General features: G+C 43.7%; 1 non-coding gene across 1 annotated transcript; it reads left to right on the top strand.

The window, feature by feature from the left end:
* Window positions 1-9,588: 9,588 nt before the first annotated feature.
* Window positions 9,589-9,694, top strand: LOC118153284 (U6 spliceosomal RNA). Its single transcript, XR_004742540.1, has one exon. It is a non-coding gene; the product is annotated as a U6 spliceosomal RNA (small nuclear RNA).
* The last annotated feature ends 2,064 nt before the right edge of the window (window positions 9,695-11,758 follow it).

Raw genomic sequence — 11,758 nt, 5'->3', positions numbered from 1 at the left:
ACAGATGGAGGGCAAGGCAGGAGGTAGGGCCCCCATTAAGAGGCTGGTGCAGTGATCCAGATGAGAGATGCTTGGAACCGCTGCCAGGGGAGTGGCAGGCAGTGAGAATGAAGAGAAGAGGGTAAATATGGGAGAGATGTAGGAGGCAGCAGTAACAGGACTTAGCAACTCACTGGATAGTGGAGAGGATGCGAGAGAAAGGCCTCACAGAGGGTTCCTTGGTTTCTAGCTTGGACACCTGGGTGGAAGATGGTGGCATCAGTGAGATAGTGACTTCAGTGGAGCAGGATTGGAGGGGTGGGGAAAAGAGACGATAGGTTCTGTTTTAGACATGTTGACTTTGGGGGTGTCTAAGAAAATGATGTTCAGCAGACAGTTGGGTGTTCAGGTCTCAGGAAAGAGCTCTCCACAGAGCTTGTTCTTCTCTATTCTCTCTAAATAAGCTTCCAGGTTCTTTCATAGAATTTATCCTGCCAAGTGGAATGTTTTTCATATGAAGGGAATTGGCTTCTTGTGTAGTTTGGTCTAGAGAGATTTGTTTCCATGTTACAAACCTTTGAAGAGCTGGGAAAATGTATTGATGTCCAACTTTAGTGACATCCCCTCTTCTTTCCCAGTACAATCAATCTATTGACATAATAATCTAGAATATCTTGCACATGAGGAAAGAGAAATGGAGTCAAATGGGCACACTGAGGCCAACCAGATCTGAGCTTTCTAATCTTAAATTGCCAGGGGGTGTGAATGTTATGTGTCTAATAACACAGGTAGATTGTATATGGTTGCATTTATAAAATGAAGCCCGTAGAAATGTTTCAGTAAACAGAATCCTACAAATGAACTAAACGTTGAAGGAAAATGTTTTCCTTGCCATCCTCTTTTTCATTTTTAAACAGAAAGATACTAAAGAAGCTGTATTAGGGCTTTCAAGAAAAATAGAAGCAATAGGATATATAAATCTATATATTGGACCCTATATATAAGTATAGGATATATAGATGTATATATCCCATATATAAATATCAGGTATATATGTATCTATATATCCTATTGTTCTATAGATCTATATGGATGTATATATCATATATATATATGTCATATATATATACACACACACACACCCTATCTCTATCTCTCTCTATATATATGTATATATATGTATATACATCTCTCTATATATAGCCTATATCTCTCTGTATATATATAGTATATATATATATATATATAGGTATAGGCTATATATAGAGACATAATATATAGGCCTGATATATATACATAAGCCTGATGTCTGAGGCCAGAAGATAGATGCCCCAGCTTAACAAGAGAGCACATTCACCCTTCCTCTGCCTTTTGATGCTACTTGGGTTCTCCACGGATTGGATGGTGCTCACCCACATTGGTGAGGCAGGTGTTCTTTACGCAGCTACCAATTCAACAGCCTCATGACACACCCAGAAATAATGTTTTACCAGCTGTCGGGGCAAACCCTTGGCATAATCGAATTGACACACAAAATTAACCATCACAGAAACCCATTTCAACGTTGTTTTGTTTTATTAAAGGAAGACTGGAGAAACCTAATTGTTGGTGCTGCCATTCGGGCCAAGAAGGGCTGGGAACCAGACATAGTGCTGTTTTAGGGTGGGGCAGAATTATGCTGAGGAAAAAGGTATTGTCACTCTTTAAGGCCAAGGAAGCCACAATTTTTAAAGAAACCTCTAGAAATTCTACCTCATTGAAAATAAAGATAAACTTCTGTAAGAAATTTCATTCCTTTCCAAATTCACAATCTGAAATGTAGAAGCCCATTCCTTGATGGTTCTCATAGATATTTAGTGTGACTGAGGGGTCAGTGGATTCACAGCACTCGGGCCAGGCCTCTCCTGAGTCCCTTTCTTCAGCAGAGAGAGAGTGACTCACAGACTCTCTACCCTCAAAGGCATTGTCTTCTCCTCTTAACAAGAATCTAGCACCAGTGATTTTATCAGCCCGCATCACTAGCTTCCACAGTCTCAAGTGAGACTACTCTTAAGTGATCTGTGTTTAAAAAGTGCCTTTCTCCTTTGCTTCCATAACTAAGAGGATGAAAAAGGGCACTCATTCCCTACATAAAAGCTGTGTATTGTGAGCAGTCATCTTGCCTGGCTGAGAATCCTAGGATCTTACACGTTTGAATCTTTTGCTCTGCTCTCCTTTAGGCTGACACACATAGCCAGCCCTTGTTTATTAGCCCTCTGATGCTATTTGAAAATATTTTTGCTTTCATTACAACATAAGTCACATTCTTCTTGCATCTGCTCCTGCATTTTCCAAAGGGGTTATGTCAAGGGAAATTCAACACTCACTTTTCTCATTATTTGCTCACCAGCCTGCTCACTCATCAAAAGACCAGAGTTATTTGATACTTCAGAAGATTATTTTCCCCCTTAGGAGATATGTCAAGGGAAGGGGAGCTGGCCCCAGTGTCAGGTGACTGAGTTTTCTTCACATTTCTACTGTTGACTCAATAAATGCCCTTGGGCAAGTCATGGAGCCTCTTCGTGCTTTGGCCTCTGGGGATAAAATCTGCCAACTGCAACTTGTGTATTTGAACCTCAGTGCCCTCTGGGATAAAAATAGGAGGGGACCAGGTGTCCATGTGACCCCAAGCTGATGGGAAGAGGATATGACCAGAGGACCGCAAAATGTCCTTGAGCTATAAATTCTGTAATAGGGTCAGACCCACCAGTGGCCTTTAGGCATTTGTCCAGTGGTGTATGGGATAGGTTCTAGCACTTGAATATTTTTCAGCAGAAAACAGGCATTGTGTCAACCTCTCACCCACGGATATTCTGTCTGCTCTGTGTTCCTGCTTCTCTGCCTTTCCCAGCCACATTACCCACCACTGGTTGTTATTATTTGCTTGATCACCTGTCTCCTGGTCTGTAAGCTGCTTGAGGGAGGGGCGCATGTCTGCCTTATGCAACACCGTGCCCTCAGTGTGGTGCACAGGAGCACAAGCCTGGCACACTGAAGTTATGGGAGAAACACTTGCCAAGTGGACAAATGAATCTTGCTGCCTGGCCTCTATAGAGACCCCTTTTCTACATCATTAAGGTGGCCTATGCCTGGCCAAGAAGTAGTGGGATCTGATTAGCCTCATCTCCTCATAACCCTACTTCCTATCATGTTATAATGAAAGCAGATCTCAGCCCAAATGCTGGCACACATACATATTTATTAGTAAGAAGATCCGAAATAGTTCATGCAGCTGGTTCTCTAAGCTTGGCAAATTTCCAGCCCTCTGACCTTTTCGGTGCTCTGTCCATACTCTATATGAAAGGGTCTCTTAAGGGTGACAGGACAGTATTCTAAAGACCAGATTTTAATTGCACCAGGTAACTGAATTGTCTGAATTCATAGCTGAACACAAGACAAGGTCAGAATCACATTTCTAATGCCATTTAGAAAGGTGACGAGTGAAGGGCTGGCCAAAATGTTACACCCAGCTTATGTAAGAGTAGAGATTGTCCCTAATGCTTTCCCCAGTTCACTTGTCTTGAACACTGTTAGGTTCGACAGTAAAAGCCCATTTCTCACTTCCTTCATGTTAATTAACTGACCACTAATTTTACCAATGAGAAGCCATTTTTATCACTTATTTGTTAGCCAATATTCTGCGGTTGACTCCAGATAAAGACTCCAGATAAAGTACTTGGGGTGACCACCTAAGTACATTTTTTCATGATGAGCTAATAGAAGCAACAGAAGTAGCTTAGACCTTCGAAGAGTGATTAAAAAGGCCCATGACACCCTGCTCCTTGAAAATGAAGAAGACGGTGACTTAGGCCTGCAGGGTTCTTTTCTTCGCATGTTTTTACCAACACTCAGGGGAGATTCAGTCTACTAGCTGGCTTCGGCATGTGGACCTCAGTCTGTGGGATGTAACTGGGAGTAATTTACCTTCTGGGTTCTCTTACAACCTCCTTGGCTATGTAGGTGATTTCAGGCCCAAGGGGGAAGATACCAGATGAGTCCAGAACATTTTGGTTCCACTGACTGAGGTTCCTCATCTCCCTCCCTTTGCTTCTGATAAATACATATGTCAAGGTCAGCTGAAGAGTCATCTGTGATGACTGCCCTGAGTCCTTACTCTCTCCTCTGAGTTTCTGTCTTCTCTAGCCTCTTAGCCATGTTGCAGGTGAGGTCTCCAGTTATTTGTACCTCTAGGAATCTTTTGTGTTACTGTGACTGATATGTGTCCTCAGAGTTGTGTCAGTGTTTTCCCCTATACACACATGCACACACACGCACCCACACACCACGCATGTTCTATAAGACTGAGCCTCTATTTCTGGTGTCTGCTTAGCCCTCCAGTTTTGCACAGGGATTAGTGGTTTTCTCCTAACTTCAGACAACTTGAAGATCCTGCCTAACTTTGGTTGCTCTTCCTTGCCGGACTGGAACCTACCCTCAGTACAATCAATCACTGGCTCTCGGAGAAACTACCACCCTGAACTATGCCTGACGGGAGCACTGTCATCTTGGAAAAACACAGCCACTTTAAGTTCCAGCTCCCTTTCTAGCCTTATGCATTTCAAGGAAATCACTTCTCTTCTAACTACAAGCAGCCAGAAAGAGCAGACAGTAAAACACAGATAAGACAGCTTGGGCACAGAAGGAGGTGGGGGGAAAGTCTCTTGGGTAGTTGCCCAACTTCACCCAAGTGAAACAGTGGGCCTTAATAAGCACATTCCTTTCCCTTCAGGTGCACTAAGATAGGGGAGCTCAAGGCAGACTCAGGAGATATGCCTGCAGCTGCAGGAAGATGTATGGGAACAGACACACCACTCTCCCTCCCAGATAAGCACAACAAAGAGACATAGCAGCAGTCCAAGCCTCTGATAAAGTCTCCCACCCTGAATCTTTAGAGACTCTTAGTCTATTAAAGAGTGTGCCTCTGACCTACCTCGGTCAGAAGTCTCTTCTAGGTTCAAAATAGACCTGTTAACTGTTGAGCCACCCTTCGTGTTTCTCTCCTCTTTCTTTAATTCTTAAAATGCCTTCCTGATGGCTGACTGCCAGGAAACCCCTTGGATTCAATACTCAAGTATTGAATACTCAAGTAGCCTGAAGCTACTAACTCCCCTGGGTGTTGCCCTCCTGGCTACCCATGGAAGAGCAAGCCCTGTTGACAAGAGATTCCCCCAGCCCTGATCATACCTAGTTATGGTTTCTCTTCTTTCCCTAGCCATGTTGGCCCAATGAATTTGGTTCATAGTATTATCATAGCAAAAAGTTAATTTTATATGTATTTCTTTCGATGGTAAACAAATTATTCACATTATTTGTCATTCCCACTAACCCTGATAGAAACAACCCAAAGGAGCAGCTCTAAGTGAGTCTACTTTGCCCTGTATGACCCTGTCCCTAGAGCAGATTGGTTCAGGGTTGACACCTACCAAAAAGACAGCCAATCAGTAGGTTGGCCCGCAACTGTTCTCATAACCTGACGCACACATAAAAGCTGGGTAAACACCATTTCTTCCTTGGAAATTTGAACAAAGAAAGGTCAAGAAAAAAAAAAGACTTGGTAGGATGCTTTGAAACAAAAATATGAGAATTGGAGCTACAAGAGGTTGTAGGAAGCCCCGGTTACAAAATATTGAAACTATGAGCAAGCGTAGTGATGGTGGAGAGAAGAGTTTCAGGCCAAGGGAAAGAAGCAGCTCAGAGGAGACTGAGCAAGGCCCCCAACTCCTGCCACAGAGCCCTGGAGTCTCCTGAAGCCAGAGCAGCTCCCCAGTCCCAGGGCTGTGAGGCCTGTGCCTTCCAATACTTCTTTCTGCCTTCTGTGGAAGACCAACTCCGTTACTGTTCCACATTTATTCTTACAAAACATCTCCCTCCTGAGCTAACCTAGCTGAGTTTGCTCCTTTCTGCTCCAAGAAAACCGTCCAACTTTGCTGGATTCTCCCTGTGTGCAGAAATGGTGACACATATCTCTGTAGCTTTTTACCCCTAATATAATACATCGTAAAAGTAAGTGATGAGTTCTCAGTAAATGAATGTTGAATAAATAAATTTTTGAAAGCCCAAAGGAACAGATAAGTTCCTACACTTTCTGTTATGTTGTAATGTCTTTGGTTTGGCTTTCTCAAAGTTGAACAAAAGATGGCTACATTCCTAGCATCCCCCCAAGCCTTTTCCTACTCCATGAGTTTAGAGATGGACTGCTAATTTTAAACAATACAAATCAATCATCAGATTCAAAATCTCCCTCAAGAGGATAAACTCTCTGCTCCTATTCTCAACCCAGTTTGTTGAACTGATCAACACACACACACGCTCAAAATTATTTTCCTATATGGATTGTCCTCAGTGTTTTTAATACCTGAGTTTGTGGTTCTGATTGTCTGATTGATCTAAAAATTAACCAGAACGGATTTGAGATCATCTTCCTGCTTGGAGGTCATTTATCAATTCATTCTTTTAAAACATTGTTTAAAAAGTTAATTTATTACAAGGAAGTAGTCACCTTTTCTTCCAAAGATATATAAAAAATCAATTTGGTTATGAAGAGAACTTTTGAATTTGGAGTTACTGAAAATTATTTGCCATTGGAGGACTACGTACTGGTCCTGAGAACAATGATAAAAGCCACGGCCCCAACTCTGGCAGCTGCTGGGCTGGTGGCAGAAGTTGCCTCATCTGCTTTTCCCCCACCCTTCTGGGAGCACTAGTAGCTTTGACTATACACAGCTATCAGGAGAGAGAGAGTTCAGTCTAGGCCAGGGGTTGGTCACCAAATCTTCACTGCAAAGGGCCGGGCAGTAAACATTTCAGGTTTTGTGGGCCTCACAGTCTCCATTGCAAGTATTCTGTTGTACTATGGCCGCACAAAAACAGCCACAGATAGTATGTGAAGGAATGAATATGATTATGTTCCAATAATTCTACGGATACAGAGATTTGAATTTTATATAATTTTCATGTATCCCAAACTATTGTTCTTCTTTTCCGCCATTTAAAAATGTAAAAACCATTCTTGCCTTGTGAGCTGTATCAAATCAGAGGATGGGAACATGGATGCAGGTTTGGGGTCCCTGCTTCCTACCCTAGCTGAGTGTTGGGGGAACTGGCTATAGAATAGATGCCTCAGATCAACATGGGGGGACTCCCTTCCCAAGGTGAGTGCTGGAGTGACTGTGAACCCTAGTGAAGCTTCATGTGCCCCAGGGTACCAAAGCAGCAGAGCAATGGTGGCCGAGGGGCCTGGACAGAAGGCCCTGGAGCCAGCTCTGTGACAGGCCCCTACAGATGATAAGGACAAAGAGTCAAAGTTCCTGAGCCTCTATATCAAAGGAGAGAAGAAGATGCTGATGGCTGGCCAGCAGCTTCAGAGAAGGCTGGGTTGGAAGGCGAGACCTGCCTGTACTCTAAAAACAGAGACCATGGCAAGATGGGGTCCCCTTGGCTGGTACAGCAGGGGTAGCAGCTGATGCCCAAAGACTGCACGGTATGGAGGAGGCTCTTCTCAGAGGAGAAGTGGTCTGCCTCCACTCTGCTGGGCTCCCTAGAGCTGGTGAGGGGTAGGAGAGAGGGTACTTACTGTCTATTTGTGCTAGAGGTAGGGGGAGGGTTGTATACATAAAACACTCTGAACTCCTCCAATGCCGGAACTAAAATAGAATGCATCTTAGAAGCAGCATCCACCTTTCTTTAGAGAACATTTTAATCCACAAGTAAGGGATATTTGAAAGCCACACAAGGCTGGGTGTTGTGGCTCACACCTGTAATCCCAAGGTCCAGGAGTTTAAGACCAGCCTGGGCAACATAGCAAGAACCCATCTCTTAAAATAAAAGCTACATCCATCTCTTCCCACTGGACCAGGGGTCTTCTCAGATCAGCTGCAGGATGCCTGACCTCCTAAGGGGCTGCACATTCTGTATGAGACGGTGTCACCAGGCAACAGCAGGAAACCTAGCCAGCCGCCATGCACTAGACACTTCTTATGTGGCGATGACTTTACTCTGGAGAGAGGTAGCCACACTGAAGCACTCCCCTTTCTGCAGGTCATCTTCTGTGACCTAGAAGAGCTCTGTGAGTAGGGCTGTGGCCTCAGGAGGATTATTCCACAATACCTTCAAAGTATTTATTCAAGTTTAGGAACAGTGAGGCCTGGAGATAATAAAATTATCTGCATTTGTCTGCCATTAATTCACTTTCACAAGAAGCAAAGCTTTTGGTTTCTTTAGGCCTCAATTTCTTTTTTTTTTTTTATTAATTTATTTTTTGAGACAGAGTCCCACTCTGTTGCCTCGGCTGGAGTACAGTGGCACAATCTCGGTTCACTGCAACCTCTACCTCCTGGGTTCAAGCCATTCTCCTGCCTTAGCCTCCCTAGTAGCTGGGACTACAGGTGCCTGCCACCATGCCCTGCTAATGTTTGTATTTTTAGTAGAGATGGGGTTCCACCGTGTTGGCCAGGCTGGTCTTGAACTCCTGACCTCAAGTGATCCACCTGCCTCGGCCTCCCAAAGTTCTGGGATTACAGGTGTGAGTCACCGTGCCCGGCCTATGCCTCAATTTCTTCCTGCCTCATTGTAATTATGTCATATTTATTTAATTCTCTAAGTCTCTCCTCAATAGATTTTATTCTACTACTGAAATCCAGTCTGCAGCAACTAAAAGTTGTATAGTGGATATGAAATTTATGTAACCACCATAGTTCAGTATCTCAGGGGTAAAAAAAAATGTGACTATTTATTTCCATAAAACTGAACCTATCAGTTCAAGACAACTTTTGCTTTAAAACTCAGACTCTGTGAATCAATAGCCAATTTCTGGATCTTTCCCCTCCTCCCAGGACATCTTCTCCCTGAAGTCTGTCGCAGTTCCTATGCAGAGAAAGAGGGCACTGCAGCACCCAGGCGCTGGTGAGAGGGAGTTTCTGGCTCAGACTATTCTCTGCCTTCCATTGGCATTGACTCAGCCGAAACTTGGCACGCCTTGTCCTCTTAGTCATGCGCTGGCATCTACCACTTGTGTCCAAATCCACGGTGGCCTCACGTCACCAGGCCCACACATTCTCAGGTTCCTTTGGCTCTGCAAGCCTGCAGTGCTTGGCTGCTTGGGCACGCTTGGGCATGCTTGGGTACTTTCTCTTCCGCCTGCTGGGTATTCGGGGGGGCTTCTGAGACACTGACTTCCTTGGTCTCTCACTCAGTCCTTGCCAGGTGGGGGCTTCTCTTATACACTTTCAGAGCCTCTGGCTCACACCCAGGGAAGCAAAGCATAGTTCCCTCTGCACTCAGTTCTTCTTTGACTAAAATGGGTCTTTATTGCCCACCCTCCCAAACTCAAGCAAGGCCAATGGTGAGGGCAGGATTTGGGACCCTCTCCAAGACATTCATTAATACCTGTTTTAATCTCTTCTTGCAATTGTCTCTCCTCAGACATGCCAGGTCTTAGATTACATGACTTAAATTATAAAGATGTCAAATATCCCCAAATTAACTTACAAATCCAGTGCAATTGCAGTTAAAATCCTAGCTGTAATTTTTTTTATAGATACTTGATGTACTTTTATTCTAAAATGCATAGGGGTTCTCACTGTGGTACACCTATACTAAAATTGGAATAATATGGAGAAGATTAGCATGGCCTCTGTGCAAAAATGACATGCAAATTTGTGAAGCATTTCATATTTTAAAAATAAATAAATGTATAGGAAAAAATAAGTTCCACAGGGAGCTAAATCAAATGGTAGAATAAAGAGGGAAAATTGGCCACCAGATAGCAAGACATCCTACAAAGTTGTTTTGAACACGGAAGTGGAGCAGAATAGACAGTTCACAGGTGAATTTCATACAATGTCGAGTTGGCTCCACAGTTTAATTCGGGGGTGGATGGATTGTTTAGTGGGGGTAGATGGTGATGGAAAAATAGGCAGAGAAATAAAGGATAGAGACAATTAAAGTTGGATCCTCATTCTAACCCCACATACAAAGGAGATTTCTAACAGACGAGAGGCCTAAATCTGAAAGATAAGATCATAAAGTTAACAGGAGAGAAGCATTGCAACCTGGAAGGGGTAAAGAACTCCTTAAATGAGACTTTAAAGTACAAGCCACAAGGCAAATTGACAGATCGGATTATGTCAAAATTAAGGATTTCTGTGAACAAGTGACATCACAGGTGAACTGAAGAGATGATGACAGATTGGAAAGAGATTATGAGGTCTAAAAATGACAAAGGAGGCATATCTAGAATATACAAAGAACTCCTGATAGTATCCCAAAAGAAAAATGGGGGACATACTCAAGACAATTTACAATCACTCAGGGCTGTGTTTAGAAATCTGGAGAAGGCCAATGCTAGCAGAGGTATGGGAATAAGATTTTCCTGCTGCTGGTGAGAGCACAGGTTGGGGCACTAGCTAATCAAATTCAGTGTCTACTCAGGGGCGTAGGTCCATTAGAAATTCTCACACAGGTCCATTAAAGGGGTATGTAGAAGCAGGGGTCAATCCAGGATTTGTGGGGCTTGAAGTTTATGTAATTTGGGGAACCCTATTGTGATACTGTCATATAATAAATAATATATATTTGGTCTCTGCCACTGGTTCCTAACACCTGGCTCCTAAAACCTTTAGAATCTCCAAAGAGGTAAGTGTCTTTTTGTATGCAAATGAGACGACTGGTGGCTGGGAGCTCCTAGATAGCTTTGGGATGGAAGCTGGTCACCAAAAGGCCAAGGCATGATTAGGGGATTGGGATTTTCAGCTCTAGCCCTCTACGTCCAGTTTGGAGAGAGCAGCTGAAGGTTCAGGTGATCACTGATGGCCAATGATGTAATCAGTTATGTCTATATAATGACTCCCACATGGGGAAAAAAAAAAAAAGGACAGGGCTTGGATGAGCTTTTGGACTGCAAAACATGTCTGAAGGTACCTGGAGGGCATGCTCGGAAAGGGCATGGGAACTGTGTGCCCCTTCCCATATTCCTCACCCTGTTCGTCTCCTCCATCTGGCTGTTCATCTGTATCCTTTGTGATATCCTTTATAAAAAAATGTATAAACATAAGTATTTCCCTGAATTCTGTTTGCAACTCTGGCAAATAAATAAACCCAAGAAGTGGGTTGTGGGAACCCCAATTTATAGCTGGTGGTCAGGAGCACAAGACACAACCTGGGGCTTGTGATAGGCATCTGAAGTTAGGGGTAGGGGCAAACTTGTGGGACTGAGCCCTTAATCAGTGGGATCTGTGCTATCACCAGGTAGACAGTGTCAGAATTCAACTGAATTAGAGGACACCCAGCTGGTGTCTGCTGGAGAATTGTTTGGCATGTGGGCACCCAGATCCCTAAACTTGCTCAAATAATCTCCCAGCACTAAGGCTAAGCGCTGCTGGATGTAAACATGCCAACGGCCCCGTAGAGATGGGGTTAGGAGGTCCTCACGCCTCTGCCAAGGCAAGTTCATTCAGTTATGCTTGTTGAGATAAAATATTTTGCAATACTTCCCAGTTTGTTTATTTATTTTTAGACATGCCTATCTACTAAGAAGAGTGTTTGAAAAAAGAAGCTCCACAGAATCTTCTGGATGTGCTGGGACTTGCTCTAAGCAATGGGCTGAGGGTTCGGGATGTGCCCCCAGGTTGTGTGCTGAGTTCAGCTGCCCCCACTAATTTTCTGGGAGGGGGGTCTCCAAACTATTGCTTATGAGGGGCAGTGAAAGCTGGAAACACTGGGCTTCCCTATAAAGTAAGGGAAG

Source organism: Callithrix jacchus, chromosome 4 (genome assembly GCF_049354715.1).
Source record: "Callithrix jacchus isolate 240 chromosome 4, calJac240_pri, whole genome shotgun sequence".
NCBI lineage: Eukaryota > Metazoa > Chordata > Mammalia > Primates > Cebidae > Callithrix > Callithrix jacchus.
Note: the sequence above shows the minus strand (reverse complement) of the source record. Positions and strands in the feature narration are given on the sequence as shown.